At 43.4% G+C, this 16,461-nt stretch overlaps 1 pseudogene; it reads right to left on the bottom strand.

Annotated features, from left to right (window-relative positions):
• The window catches only part of LOC139029317 (uncharacterized), a 28,891-nt pseudogene that overhangs the window by 1,079 nt on the left and 11,351 nt on the right, over positions 1 to 16,461 (bottom strand).

Here is a 16,461-nt window from a genome sequence, read left to right as displayed (position 1 = left end):
TGCTATTCTACAACATTGAGCAAATAATTCATTCTACAAATAGCCATGAAGTCAGGAGAAAAATAAAGATATTGCTTAATTTCTTACAGTTACATGAATGCATACTTTTTCTTCAGGTCTACTGCTGAAGACGAAGTGTTAATCATTTCAGAGCTGGTGATGATAGCCATGCAGAGGAAGCTAGAATATGACCGTGTGATGGGTAATGGAACTGAACTGAGGAAAGCAGAGCGGCAAACAGGATAGTGGATACAGATGATGTCACCAAATAGATAACCACTGTACTGCAGACAGAAGACAATGTTTCCCCCTCCCTCCCTGCCTACAAGAGTTCCTAACAACCATTGTAGTGTGTGTGTGTGTGTGTGTGTCCATTAGTGTGTGTGTGTGTGCCAGAGAGAGAAAAGGAGAGCTTTGTTCCAGTGACAGCCTTGCGCTCAAGCATACTCCATGTTTCCACTTAGATTATGATCAGTCCCTGTAACCAGAATAGCAGGAAGCAGGGGTTTACCTTCTGAAGCAGAGGGCTGTAAACACACACACCTACAAGGGCACAGGAACACACACACACACACACACATACACATGCAGGAATGCACACACAAACACACAAACACACACACACACCGCATTGACATGGAGGATTACTATGCCGGGGGGTGCGAGGTGAAAAACGTACATGGAAACCCAAGCCGGTGAAAAGAATAACATTCACTAAACCCACAACTATTAGAATATTCCACTGACTAAGAACACTGAAGTAGATGCATGTTTCAAATAATTCAACAGGAGTTGACAGCACATAATCATCATACGGATCCTATTTAGTCTATAGCGCTAACCTCAACCACATATCCTGTTTTATCAGTGTAATCTGCACGTAGTATGAGAATGTAGTAATCATATGCCAATAAAATAAATTGCAATATACATTGAAATGTAAAAAATGCATAAAAATATAAACATTTGGCAGTGCTTAGGCCTAAAGCATGTTTCTTTTTTAATATAATATACTTTAAAAAGTATTAGAAAATGGTTACAAACCAAAATTGAATGGTCCTACTTCTATATACTATTCATTATAATACTGCAAAGAGGTATTCTAATGGTCCTATGGTGGTGATGAGTCAGGGCTAGTACCGCCGGAAGCGGTGCGTGTGTAAAATCACTGGGGAAGCCAAGCCAGGAAAAAATGCAATATTACAACCTATGTGTTGTGATAATTGCGTTGTTTGCTTTATAACCTGTTAGTTCATATGCCTTGCCACCGTGATATATAGGCCTAAGGCCGAGACAATAAGAAGACACAGTAAATTCAACCACAACTTTGTTTCATCACAAAACCGGAGAGCCACCTCTGTCCGATGATGTCCACAGAAAGTTACTGCAAGTCGCAAAGATAACAGGAGCTGCCTTCACTATTCCAACACCATTTCAGCTTAAAAATTTCAGAATCATCAAATCACCTATGCTTAGTCTAATACAATGACAACTAAAAGAAGCCAAAAACAATTTAGTCCAATCGATGTTAGCTAAATATGATGTGGCTGTCTGTCCATGGTTCTGATTTCTCTCTCTCTCACTGTGTGTGTGTGTATGTGTTTGCATGCATGTGTTTATGCAAGTAGAAAAAACATGCTGACTCGCCCTACTTGTAGAGATACCCCAATGCCATCCTCCTCTCTTTCATGTTGACGAAACGGTCTATGACTCTGTCATACAGTACACGTTTACTTCTTTTGTTGTCCTTGGTTACCTGGCTAAAATGCTTACTCACTAGCCTAACTTGCTTTCATGGGAAACGATGAGCCAGCTAGTTAACTTTAGCCTTCTACATCTAGCTACATATTGAACTTCCATCCTCTCAGGCCAGAGTAACAATGTATGAATTAATGGTTGGATCAGAATCGCCGATATAATCATTGGCCAGTACAGAGAATTAAGTAAAACCACATGTCCAAATCCCTATCTCCATCCATGGCTAATTTGGGAAAGGGCCAATTTTAGCAAGCTAGCTAGCCACCGGAGGACAACAACACAATGAGATGCAACAATTCAAGTTCTTTCTGTCCATGACATTTGGCTCGCGATGTGATGTGATTGGAGTGAAGTCAAATGCAAACTGGCTTCCCTTGATACTTGTTTTTTGGTGCACCAGGACCATTCACAGTGGCGCTCAGTCAGTTTAGTTCAACAATGATTTTTATCAAGGGAGGCCAAATGCTCGCTGGCTTTCTTTGCATTCAATGCTACGGGCGGCAACAAAGTCATACTCTTTTTGACCAGACAGCTGCAGATAGATGGCCTACACATACAGTGGCTTTTTTGCTCGCTCGGATGCTTTCTCCGGTGAGATACATTCAGCCTTTTGCGAATTGAAGGACAATTATGAAACACAGAGAGAAAAAATATACATTATTTTATAGGTTTCTATATTTTTTTAGTGGTAAATGTTTTGGGGGACCCTGGATTCCCTTGACATCTATGAATACACACCACTGATAACCGCTGGAKAATCTGCCCTTTGACCTCTCTGTTCAATAGAAAGCAGAGCGCCTTCCTGATGGGACATTTCAACACCTTGTTGTTTACACTCAAGTCAGTTAACTAATTTTCTCTAAGTCCTCCTTCTCTCGCTTGACTGCTTTGGAAAGCGCTGTCAAGAATCAGTGAGGGGGAGAGCTAGCTGCTGACGGGAACAGAAAAATGACAGAAAGAAGGTGAGAAAAAGGGAGGATGTAAGAATGTGTATTTAATATGTGTGTATGTGTGTGTGTATGTTTAAGCGATGGACGGATAGGGCAAAGAAGAGAGAGATGGAGGGAGGGAGGGAGGGGTGGACTGGCGTCTTACTCTAACAGGCAAATGAAAATGTGCGGTCGAGTCCTCCTCACTATTTGTTTTAACGTCAAATTGTTAAGATTAGGAAGTAAGATCTTTCAAGTTCCCCTTCCCAGCACAGGCCTTGACAAAGAGAGTGCAACTTAAGACAGCAGAGTTATAAATTAGCTGTCTGTGTGCCAAAGGCGAAGGGTATAGGAGGAGGTAGGAGCACACATACAATTATACATCATTATCCCAACAAGCTCTCACAGTCTCACCACAGAATCCGACGTTTGTCCATAAACGTAACATTTTGAAGGTTCATTTTAGGCATGAATTAAGATAAGGGTTAAGGTTTGGGATAGGGTTAAAACAAAAATAACTCCACGCTTAAGGATAAGGTATTCATTCTGAATGGTTAAGGTAAGGGTTAACGTTTGGTATAGGATTAAAACAAAAAAATAAAAACGAGTGCCTGGGATTGAATACATGACCATCGGAGACGCAGCTCACGGTTTACGCCTGTCCGCCATCCCRGTCCACAACGCCCTAGCAAACCACAAGCCTACTTGATGGTCATATCGCTCACCTTTGCCCCTGGTCGCTGGTTTTGAAGGAATCTCCCGATGTCCTGCTTACCTGGACGGACCTCGAATTTTGCGGTGGATCTTGAGCGACCTGACTTCATTATACACTAGCAGATATTGGAGACTGAGCTCAACTTCTCTAGTTCAGTTCTCTATGAACCCGATGGCTTCAGTAAGTATTTAGTTCTGTATACTTCTGGCCCCTCTTTGGAAACTAACTAACCTCCAGACGAGCTTCAATGCCATACAACTCTTCTTCCGTGGCCTCCAACTGCTCTTAAATGCAAGTAAAACTAAATGCATGTTATTCAATCGATCATTGCCCGCACCTGCCCGCCCGTCCAGCATCACTACTCTGGACGGCTCTGACTTAGAATACGTGGACAACTACAAATACCTAGGTGTCTGGTTAGACTGTAAACTCTCCTTCCAGACTCACATTAAGCAACTCCAATCCAAAATTAAATCTAGAATCGGCTTCCTATTTCGCAACAAAGCATCCTTCACTCATACTGCCAAACATACCCTCATAAAACTGACCATCCTACCGATCCTCGACTTCAGCAATGTCATCTATAAAATAGCCTCCAACACTCTACTCAACAAATTGGATGCAGTTTATCACAGTGCCATCCGTTTTGTCACCAAAGCCCCATACACTACCCACCACTGCGACCTGTACGCTCTCGTTGGTTTGCCCTCGCGTCATACTCGTCGCCAAACCCACTGGCTACAGGTTATCTATAAGTCTCTGCTAGGTAAAGCCCCGCCTTATCTCAGCTCACTGGTCACCATAGCAGCACCCACTCATAGCARGCGCTCCAGGAGGTATATCTCACTGGTCACCCCTAAAGCCAATTCCTCCGTTGGTCGCCTTTCCTTCCAGTTCTCTGCTGCCAATGACTGGAACGAACTGCAAAAATCACTGAAGCTGGAGACTCATATCTCCCTCACCAGCTTTAAGCAKAAGGTGTCAGAGCAGCTCACAGATCACTGCACCTGTACATAGCCCATCTGTAAACAGCCCATCTATCTACCTCATCCCCATACTGTATTTATTTAGTTATTTATTTATCTTGCTCCTTTGCACCCCAGTATCTCTACTTGCACATTCATCTTCTAATTAATTGTTTAATTGCTATATTGTAATTACTTCGCCACCATGGCCAATTTATTGCCTTAACTCCCTAATCTTACCTCATTTGCACTCACTGTATATAGACTTTTTAGTTGTCTTTTTTTTCTACTGTATTATTGACTGTATGTTTTGTTTATTCCATGTGTAACTCTGTGTTGTTGTATGTGTCAAATTGCTATGCTTTATCTTGGCCAGGTAGCAGTTGCAAATGAGAACTTGTTCTCAACTAGCCTACCTGGTTAAATAAAGGTGAAATACATTTTTTWWWAAGTAGATCTTAATAGCTCTAGTGGCACAAATATGAATTGATCTTCCCACGGATTATATCTTTTTGGCAAAGGTGCTGGTAGTGTTCGGGGGAAGAAATATGCGGACGTTTTCAAAAGTCTAGTGTTATTCKGTTTTTGGCAAATGGCCCATCTTGACTAGGTTCACTTTAAAACCTGTGGTATTAATGTTAATTCAGGCATTATTTAGGCTATTGACTCAGCTATCTGCCAAAAATATGGCAACTCATGTGAGAATATAAAATGTGGTTCACAGTCACACAACAATGTTGGAAGAAGATAAGAACATACTTTACATTTGACCCACCCCCATATATGACATGTGGTTCTCACAACATGGGAATCAGATTAGAGCATAATGCAGTTCAGTAACTCCAGCAGAAACACATGTGAATACTGCATCCTGACCTGACCCATCTAGGGCTGTAAAATGACAGGTACATACTGTGGTGTGACTGATTATAACTCATGCCCAGTTGGTGTGCAGGCGTGAGGTCCTCTGTCTGTCTGTCTGTCTGTCTCTCTGTCTGTCTGTCTGTCTGTCTGTCTGTCTGTCTGTCTGTCTGTCTGTCTGTCTGTCTGTCTGTCTGTCTGTCTGTCTGTCTGTCTGTCTGTCTGTCTGTGGTCTCTGTGTCTCTGTGTGTGTGTGTGTTGGGGAGAACAGATGGTGTTTGTGTGTGATGGCAGCATCAGTGATTCCTCCTCCAGATATCCCCAGATCAGTGGTTCATATCTCTGCTCCATCTAGGCTCTCTGCTCATATAACATCCCAGTCATGGCCCCTCTGATGTTTCACCATTGTGTTTACACTGACAAGTCATGCAAATATGTGAACTTTTGGACAAAGAAGGAAAAAGGCCCGACAACCCACATTAGAATGACTCACGGACCGCGGACAGAATAAATTAATGCACATAATTTCAATAATGTATCTAAAATAATTAAATGCATTTCAGAGGGTACAATGTATGAAATACAGCTCTGGCAGTGCTGTAGGCTACATGATGGTTCCAGGAAAACATACTTGAGAAAGATTTAAAAAAGAATACGCTTTAGATATCTTCTCAGAATAGCATACAAAGACATTGACTATTACACCACACATTAGCATCATCATTCTCTGTTGCATGCGTTTGTTTAATCCAGCGCAATGCCGTCACACACCTGTGTTTCTCATGTGCTGACTGAACCTGAAACAACACAGTTTACCCCCAGCTCTCCCATAGAGCTCCCAGAACAACACACCACACACACACACACACACCACACACACACACACACACACACACACACACACACACACACACACACACACCACACACACACACACACACACAACACACACACACACACCAACACACACACACACACACACAGACCCCTCTGGTCCTCGCAATGTAGTCCGCACTCGGTGGGAAACATATATAATTACACTGATTCAGCATTTACAAGCGAGGAACCAGAAGTCACGAGAAGGGAGTTCAAGCAAAGTGGAACAGTGCACCTCCCACTCTCTCTCTGGGCAGCCTACACTTAGGGTTCTTCGGCCCTTTTTGGTTCCACATACAACCCTTTTGGGTTCCATGTAGAACCCTCTGTGGAAAGGGTCCTACATGGAACCCAAATGGGTTCTACCTGGAACCAAAAATTGTTCTTCAAAGGGTTCTCCTATGGGGACAGCCATAGAACCCTTTTAGGTTCTAGATGGCACTTTTTTTCTAAGAGTTTACTACTGGCATGGAATGGAACCCGGTAAGCAATGGAGCCAATGTGAAGTAGCATACAGTTTAGTAAATGGAGCTAAGGCCATTGGGATTAGCTCAAAATTTGACGAGATTTAAAAAAAAAATCTAAATGCACATATTCAATCATACAGAGCCATTAAACTCCCCTGTAATAGGTTCTGAGATCAAAGCGTTGTACAGCCAAAAAAAATCTCCCTTTTCTACCGTCAGTTTTTCAGCTGCCACGCTGAAAAGAGGGAAAAAACCCTGAACTTCAAAGCAGAGACGGAGAAAGTAATTGTCCCTTATCTTAATTGACTGTTGGGGGGTGGACGCTGATGCTGGGGGGTGGGCGAGGGTGGATCAGGCAGTGGGACGAGTATTCAGCCTGGCACACACACCCACACACGCACACACGCACAGACGCACACACGCACGCACACACTCACAACACTAGGGGGCAAGATCTCTGTGGCCCTTTGGAGCTCCTTTGGCTTTCTAATCTCCTGCAGCCCCAGACACATCATTGGCCAGTGATTAATGATGACCTAATGTTTTGTTTACTTCATGCTCATAACGGGGGATAGATTGCATAGAGTGTGCCATATGGGGAAACATGAAAGAGTTCCTTCGGCTCGGGCTGCAGGGCTTCTCACTCACTCACTCTCTCTCTCACACACACACACACACACACACACGCATGCATGCACGCACGCACGCACGCACGCACGCACGCACGCACGCACGCACGCACACACGCAGAAGTAAACAGCTCTGCTGCTCTGCTCTGTTCTACAACTGTCTGATTGGACGCCGTAGAATGGACGTCCAGTCAAAAAACAATGCAGAGGTCACGGACTCGTTATGAGCTTGGTAAATTAAACAAACGATCCTCCTTTGTACAAGACAACTTTTGCTTCTCAACAACTGGGCTCCGACGTTTGCTGATGTGATCTGAAATCTCTGTAATCTCAATAATTGATCATCATTGTAGGGTCAAGAGTCCAGTATGTCAGTCCACTTTAAACATCACGACCCTTGTTTCTGACTGTGGTTCTCTGGTACGTTGCAAAGCAATTGAGAGAGAATCAAGCCAGGCTGCCCTGACGGCTGCGTACAGAAAATGCTGCCCCTGCTAAGGACAATAAACATGGTGACATATACTGTGAGCGGTTTGTGAGCGAGCGTGTGAGTGTGTGCCTGTGTTTGTGTGAGCCAGTGAACGTGTGTGAATGTGTGTGTGTTTGTTAAAAGGCTCTGATTCTTTCATTTTGGAAGGAGGTGTGTAGGGAAGATTTAATCTCACCAGGCACTCGATCTATACARAAAACACAGTCTAGCTTGAACCCTCTTTCTGTCCTTTCTGCATTTTTGCCATACCTCCCCTCTACATCTTCACCCCGGAAGGGGATACAAAAGCKACTATCAAAATTCGGATTTTGTTTCTTGTGAAATGACAAATATTTTGGAAGCGCTGTTCGTGAGTGCTGGAGGAGGGTGAGGGCGAGGAAAAGAAAAAGGGAGGAGAAAGGAAGAAGAAGGAGGAATGGAGGAGTCAGCAAAACCCTCATCTCTGCCATCCTATGTGACGTATACCCATGGTACATTTCACCTCTAGGGTCCTGATTCTGTTCTCTCAGGCCCACAGCAGGGAGACTGAGCGTGAATCTCAAAAAGTCGTTCCTTGTTTCTAGAAGGCGAGGAGAGGACACAAGGAGAGAGAGGACACAAGGAATCAAGGAAAGGCTTTTGAGATTCACCCAGAGCTGATGTCTGACTGTGGTTCCACTGGCTCACATTCTCATCCCACTCTGTCCACAATAGACATATCTCAGAAGGAGTCATTTTAGTAATCAATAACAGGAATGATCATATGGTGATGGTTCTATTGTCCTCGTTTCACATTGCTGCTTTCAAAGAATGCTCTTTATGGAAATATTAATAATTACAAAATCACGTAGAGACAATATATTTTTTTATATTTAAATAGATGAAGACCAATCCACAACACAATAACACATTCCAGTGAAGCCATTCCTCACTGGTATAATCACAGGAATGCCAGATGAGGAAATTCGCTAATTCAAGAGAGGTCCAGAAAGCTTTTCCTCTCACCAACAGATCCTGTCACTCTCCTCTCCGGGGCAGGGCTCCCACCCACACTTAGTCCCTGGTCCCTGGAGCTGGCTGATACGGCTGCTGCCACTGTGGGAATAAGTTGGAGGTAGACCTGAGGTCACCATTCATATCAAAGAACAATTAAAGGGACAATATGGTATTCAAACTGATGTATAGTAAGCGACTTACAGTCACGCGTGCATACATTTTTAAGTATAGGTGGTCCAGGAAATTGACCCCGCTATCAATCCCCGATTGCCCCTTTAAATATCAGGAAAAGACGAACACAAAGGGTTCAACCAAAGAGGTAGAGAGATGCTGCTGCATTGGCAATATCATCTCTGCTAAGAGCTATGGCAACGCTTCGAAATATTTCTGCATCTGCCTGCAAGGAAGAGTCAATCTACACACTGGGGGAAGCAGTGGTTTGGAATATAGGGTGGATAGGGAACAAGAGGGATCAGTGAAGTGGTGGAGATAGAGAACAGGGAGAGAGGAAGCACTTCTTCTTACAAAAGCAAATGGTCAAACCATTGTGGGTACCCGGCCTGGGCATCGAAGAAAAGCCTATAACTTTTCATACACTCAATCAAAGGTCTCCTTTGGACTAGCAGGAGCAGGCATGCCCTCCACACAGCTACCCATTCAGGTAATTCAATGTAATACTATTCAACACAACTAGAGTCAGTAAACAACTTTTAGGTGTGTCGTTGTTTACAAGTCTACCGAGGCCCTCCCCACAAACCCCACCCAGGTGAGGACAGATGTGTTAATATCTTTCTCTCACCCTGAACTCAACATTCTAAATCCAAAGAAGTGAAAATCTCATCAGATAGGCATTTCCTCCTTCTGCACCAGCGATCTGAACAAGCCACTGGCTGCTACATTCTAATCTTATCGCAGCAACAATCTCTATCGCGTCTCGTCGTGCCCAAACAGGGAGAGAGAGACCGATAATGAAAGTAGTGCAATATCGCCCCCCCCCCCCCCCCCCCACCCACCCACACACACTCGCATGCACACACTTAACTTCTCTCCCCACATATACCCTACTGCTTATCTATTGGGCCCAAAAAATCTGGGGGAGATTCCCCCTCTCTTTCTCTTTCTCTCTCTCTCTCCCCCCTCTCTCTCTCGTTGGCTATGCCCCGGTGACAGGCGAGATAAGCGAGGAGAGGTAAACCGCGACCTCCGTCTGAGTCTGCACAGGAAGCGCAGGCGAATCGCTGGTGATGTCCGTCAGCGTCAGCCAGAGGCCTGTCGAATGCCGTCAGCCCCCCAGAACAATGGCTACAGGCTCCCCCGGCCTCAGGGAAACTTAGTCAGCCAGCAAATCTCACTGGCACTGACACAGGAGTTAAAGGAACACGATGAGAGAGGATAAACTACAAACTATTCACTCATACCAAAACATAGAGACACACACACACGCGCAAACACACACACACACAACTAGCTCAATCAAGATCACAAGCCCAGTAGAAAGGGGCTAACATATGAGGCCCTTTTCCAAAGCCCCCAAGCCCCCGTCAAGACATAGCTGTCTGCGAAACATGACTATGAATGGGGAAGTTCAGCTGAACAGTATATTTATTTGACCCCTTTATCACATCTTCATTTTACTATAAACAACACTGCACATCAAAATCATAGATCACACCCCTTCCTACCACTGTTATTGCAACCCACTATTTTCTTGCACCTGTGCACTACATTAGTGCTCCTGCTCACACACTCACACATTCCTGCCATGGCTTCTTTCACACTGCAGGAAATCTAATCTAACCCCAATCAACCAATTGCAGAGTGAGGGCTAGACACACTTTGAAAACAAACAAAGCTTTGCTGCTTGTTGACTTAATGCTGTTGCATACATTATTATTATACTCCRTAGCAACCAACATACATTCCACCCTCACTTTACTAGTGGATTGTGGTGACTGGTGACTAAATACAATTACAGAATTATATTAACTTTAAATAATGGTATTTTTTTCTGGGTAGGCCTTTAAAAGTGTAAATYTAGGTATCAACACTATCAATGTGAAGCTCATATACTCTGCTCACCACTAAATTATGAAGAAATATAGATCCATATTGAATTTTATTTCAAGCTTAATCTCAAATAAATAAGAGTGGTATCTTGATTCTATAGTGTGCATCCACCACGCTTGCCCAGCCTCTTACAACAGCCTGTGTCTATACACATTACCATCCAGCCAACATAGCTGGCTGTGCGATAAGAAAATCCACATAAAGAGAGGAGGGCACTGCTTCTAACAGCCAACAGTGTCCATCCCAGCCCCTAACAGTCACTCAGGAAGGAGGCACAGTGCTGGAGAGTGTGACCCACACACATTTCTCTGCACAAACACTCTTCTCACACACACACTCTCCTCACACACACTCTCTTTCTCACGTACACAACACACACAAACAACACACACACACACACACACACACACCACACACACACACACACACAACACACACACACACACACACACACACACACACACACACACACACACACACACACACACACACACACACACACACATACACACACACACACACACACACACAGGGAGTGCATCTCTCATCTCACGGTTACTGGAGGGGAAGTCAGACCTTCAGCCGGGCGGCGTATGACATCACAAATGAAAAAAGAGAGACACCATTTATCAGTGACCACCGAACATGGAGACATCCATAACATCCTGACAGGAAAATCTCCTGGAAAATAATCAGCTGGGCTTTGATGAGAAACTTGGCTCCTCTTTCAGACAGGCTCTTCACTACAATTCTCCCCTTTACTTTGCTCTTAATCATCGCTCTTACCCCCCCCCCCGGCCCCTCACCCTTAATCTTACATTCAACTAGGACCTGAATTCAGATTGATCTATTTTTCATGTCTGTCAAACACAAGCTGTGTACGCTAACATGGTCACACTGATATCTATAAGATCTGCACAAACATGATCCACAAAGAGAGCTTTCAAATCTGTTTAAAATCAATGCGTTTTAGAGTCTTGATCACCAATAATATGTTGAGCATAATATAAAAGTAAGTCATAGTGGACATCGATCTACAATCCTCACATCAATGATACATGAAAGACCACAACAAGCGTGTTATCACCACTATGTCAAACGTAACTGATTAAAAATGACAAAGGGGATGACCAACTCTGTCCAGAACACATTCATCTGGGTCCAAAGGCTGGTGCTTCCTGTTTGAGCAAGACTCTCCGGAGTCTCCGCTCTGGGCTGCAGCTTTTTGTTGAAGACAGAGTAGTCTCCCCTTTGTGCCGGACAAGGTGAGAGTTGTCTTATCTCAGAAGGGCATGGACCTCAGCCAAGCCTGTCCAGGGCGTGGGAGGGCTTCCTATTTTCACATCCCAAAGCACCTGCCCTCGCTGGGCCGTGACGGGGACAGGGAGTGCCACTGGAGAGAACAATGAAGACAGCCAGGGCCTCTTTCCATCTAGACACTCCTCACCATTGCTTGCGAGAAGCAACTGGCCGTCTGTCACTTAAACACATGACAGTTGATCCCAACACCCCACACCCCCAACTACAATGCTTCTCGAGACGCCCCCAAAGTAAGAGCTGTGCCCCGTGCCAGTCTGACATTTACTCATACATGCTTTCCTCTCCTTCATTTCTCTTTTTTCCTTTAGAGGAGGGGATATCCCTCCAGGAAATGCCTGGAGGGATGTCAAATGGTGATTCGGAGTGTTATGCAATGTGAAGTCTTACAGCTGATATTCTCAAATGAGAATACAACCTTCCGTCTTGCAATCTCTGTCTTTCTCTTATCTCTTTTGTATAGTTTGTGAATAATACTTTATTCTCAGACAGCTGATCAAATACAGTGCAACAGACACACAGACCAAAGAGACTTTTTGTGGCAGATGAGATTTTCCCAGGCATCTTGAACAGAGAAGACAATGCATGTCATATCTATGGAAACCCCTGGCGGCCAGTCAAAAACTTTATTGGAGTAGTTACACAGGTTGTTAACAGGGAGTCCACATGATGAAATTGTAAATCCCCCAAATCCCCAAGTGTCACATACACATATCCCACCCTCCCCTGTTCACCCAATAAAAAGAAATAATCTGTCTATCATATCATCATGGCACAGTAACTGTGCAAATCCCCAACACACTTACGGACTTATACATGTACAGTACAAGTCAGTCATACCTACTAAAACTACTCTCAGTCCGAAAAAACAGAAGGAATGCTATCCTTGATTATTTTCAAGAATGTTYAAGCATAAAGTTCAGATATTCTACTGATGGAATGCCTCTCTGCTCTCTAGGGCCCCCACCAGGCAGGGCAGTGCACAGGATGCCTAAAGAGGTAAACAGGCTGAAAACAGTCTCAACCCTGTCCTGAGTTGCTATGCAATTAACATTCCGCAACAATGATTAGTACATATGCTGGATCTCACAGGTTTACTAAAATTGCCCCGTGCATAATGATGGCTTTAACTGGAATTTGATGTCTTAATGTCGTGAAATAAAAAAACGTCTTCACAAATCAGTAAACAATATTTTTTTTGCTACGAATGAATCACTTATTTTCAGAATTAAATCACAAATCAACAATAAGAAACTCATATAAAGCTAATACCATGACAATAATATCACTGTAAGGTATGATGTGCCAAAGTGCTGTTGCTGATTGGCATTGACAGACAAGTTGGAAGACTTCCAATCACATACAGTACACTGTGGGGGCTTCCATGTTTTCCAATCTCAATTACAGTACATCACCAAATGTGCCTTTCTAGGTTAGGAACTTTTTCAGAGCAGCAATAGCAACATACAAAGATGTATAGGCCTACTGTAAGTTTAGAATTTACATAGATTCTCTGATACTTTTTTGCCAGTAGTTCTGAAAGTAGCTCTCACGAGCCAAAAGTGGTCTCAGAAAATTCACATTCACAGTCACATACAGCATACAGCACCCAATTTGTAAGTCGCTCTGGATAAGAGCGTCTGCTAAATGACTTAAATGTAAAATGTAAATGTCAAGATACAGTTGAAGTCGGAAGTTTACATACACTTATGTTGGAGTCATTAAAACTCGTTTTTCAACCACTCCACAAATGTCTTGTTAACAAACTAAGTTTTGGCAAGTCAGTTAGGACATGTAGTTTGTGCACGACACAAGTAATCTTTCCAAAAGTTGTTTACAGACAGATTATTTCACTTATAATTCAATGCATTTACATTTACATTTAAGTCATTTAGCAGACGCTCTTATCCAGAGCGACTTACAAATTGGGTGCTGTATGGGAGCTTCTGATAGGCTAATGGACATAATTTGAGTCAATTGGAGGTGTACCTGTGGATGTATTTCAAGGCCTACCGTCAAACTCAGTGCCTCTTTGCTTGACATCATGGAAAATCAAAAGAAATCAGCCAAGACCTCAGAAAAAATTCTAGATCTCCACAAGTCTGCTTCATCCTTGGAGCCATTTCAAAACGCATGCAAGGTACCACGTTCATCTGTACAAAACAATAGTATGCAAGTATAAGACACCAATGGGACCATGCAGCCATTTATACCGCCCAGGAAGGAGAACGCTGCTGTCTCCTAGAGATGAACGTACTTTTGGTGCGAAAAGTGCAAATCAAATCCCAGAACACAGCAAAGGACCTTGTGAAATGCTGGAGGAAACAGGTACAAAAGATACTATTTCCACAGTAAAACGAGTGCTATATCGACATAACCTGAAAGGCCGCCTCAGCTAGGAAGAAGCCATCGCTCCGAAACCGCATAAAAAAGCTAGACTATGGTTTGCAACTGCCACAAGGTGACAAAGATTGCACTTTTTGGAGAAATGTCCTCTGGTCTGATGAAAATAGAACTGTTGGTCATCGTTATGTTTGGAGGAAAAAGGGGGAGCCTTGCAAGCCAAGAAACACCATTCCAACCGGAAGCACGGGGTGCAGCATCATGTTGTGGGGGCTTTGCTGCAGGAGACTGGTGCACTTCACAAAATAGATGGCATCATGGAGGATGGAAAATTATCTGGATATATTGAAGCAACATTCAAGACATCAGTCAGCAAGTTAAAGCTTGTCGCAAATGGGTCTTCCAATGGACAAATTGACCCCAAGCATACTCCAAAAGTTGTGGCAAAATGTCTTAAGGACAACAAAGTCAAGGTATTGGAGTGGCCATCACAAAGCCCTGACCTCAATCCTATAGAAAATGTGTGGGCAGAACTGAAAAAGCCTGTGAAAGCAAGGAGGCCTAAAAACCTGACTCAGTTACACCAGCTCTGTCAGGAGGAATGGGCCAAAATTCATACAATTTATTGTGGGAAGCTTGTGGAAGGCTTCCTGAAACGTTTGACCCAAGTTAACAATTTAAAGGCAATACTATCAAATGCTAACTGAGTGTATGTAAACTTCTGACCCACTGGGAATGTGATGAAAGAATTAAAAGTGGAAATAAATCATTATCTCTACTATTATTCTGACATTTCACAGTCTTAAAATGAAGTGGTGATCCTAACTGACCTAAAATAGGGATTTTTTGCTGGGATTAACTGTCAGGGATTACGAAAAACTGAGTTTAAATGTATTTGGCTAAGGTGTATGTAAACTTCCGACTTCAACTGTATGTGCACCACATCATTGCTCTCTCTTTTGCTTGCTGTGTGTGCATCTTGCTAGCTGTCTCTCAGATAGTGAGGGGCTGAAGCTCATTAGCTTGAACTTGAATTGCTAGTGGGCTGGCCTATGTGGGGGAAAAAATAGGGAAAATGGTGTAGCACAGCTTCCAGGAAAACATTTGCTTTCAAACTAGGGATTTCGTGATTATTTGAGGAAGATCGTAATTCTGCTCATAGATTATGCATGTATGAACTACACATTGACACACCCAGCCAAAAGTGTGAGGTAAAAAAAAAAAAACGTAGTAGTCGCCAAAGTTCTGGAGCATGTCTTTTAACTACAAGACATTCCTACACGTACTGTGACTTTCCATACAGGCATATGGCCAGGCCACACCCCTTACAATCCAATAACCCCCTCCACAGTAGCAGGAAATGATTTAGCTGTCGCTACTCTTGATAAATACCGGTACTGTACTAAAACGAGGGGGTGGAGGAGGTGGGGGGAGGAAATATGAGGCACCTGAAGCGGTGAAACCGAGGAGACAGGTCGTCGTGGCGATACCTCACACAGCACCTCATTTGTTAGTCTCTGCGGATGTGATGACGGATACATCTCTGTTTTTGATGGTGACTCTATCATCTGGAGCAGCAGATAGAGCACTTACTGCACTCACAGCCAGAGTGATGGGTACTATCCCCTATCGCCTGGAAAGAGAGACCATGGAGTACGGTAGTTATATTTGACCGTTTAGCCACCTCACATTATCCATCAAGAACCAGACATGAAAAGACTTTGTGTTAAAGAAAATGCTTTATGAAATCTGTGCTGAAATGGAATGGAACTCACGCTTATCAACGAACCCCCCAAAATGGTTTGTTGATGTTCCATGCACTACCCATAAGGGTTCAAATGGTCTACCACTGCAGATATGTGGGGTCTACTTAAACCATAGTGGTGTCTCACAGAGGGTGAAACAGTCCAGACCACACTGTCCATTTGCTAATTCATCTTTTTTCACCAGACAAAAGAGGATAAGATCACAGAGAGTCCTTAAAGTGGAACTGACAGGATTTTAGCAACATGACATCTTATTATAATCTGTTCATATACACCCACAGGAAGAATATGACACTTAAAAAA

Source organism: Salvelinus sp. IW2-2015, linkage group LG19, assembly GCF_002910315.2.
Source record: "Salvelinus sp. IW2-2015 linkage group LG19, ASM291031v2, whole genome shotgun sequence".
Lineage (NCBI taxonomy): Eukaryota > Metazoa > Chordata > Actinopteri > Salmoniformes > Salmonidae > Salvelinus > Salvelinus sp. IW2-2015.
This window is presented reverse-complemented; position numbering and strand designations above follow the sequence as displayed.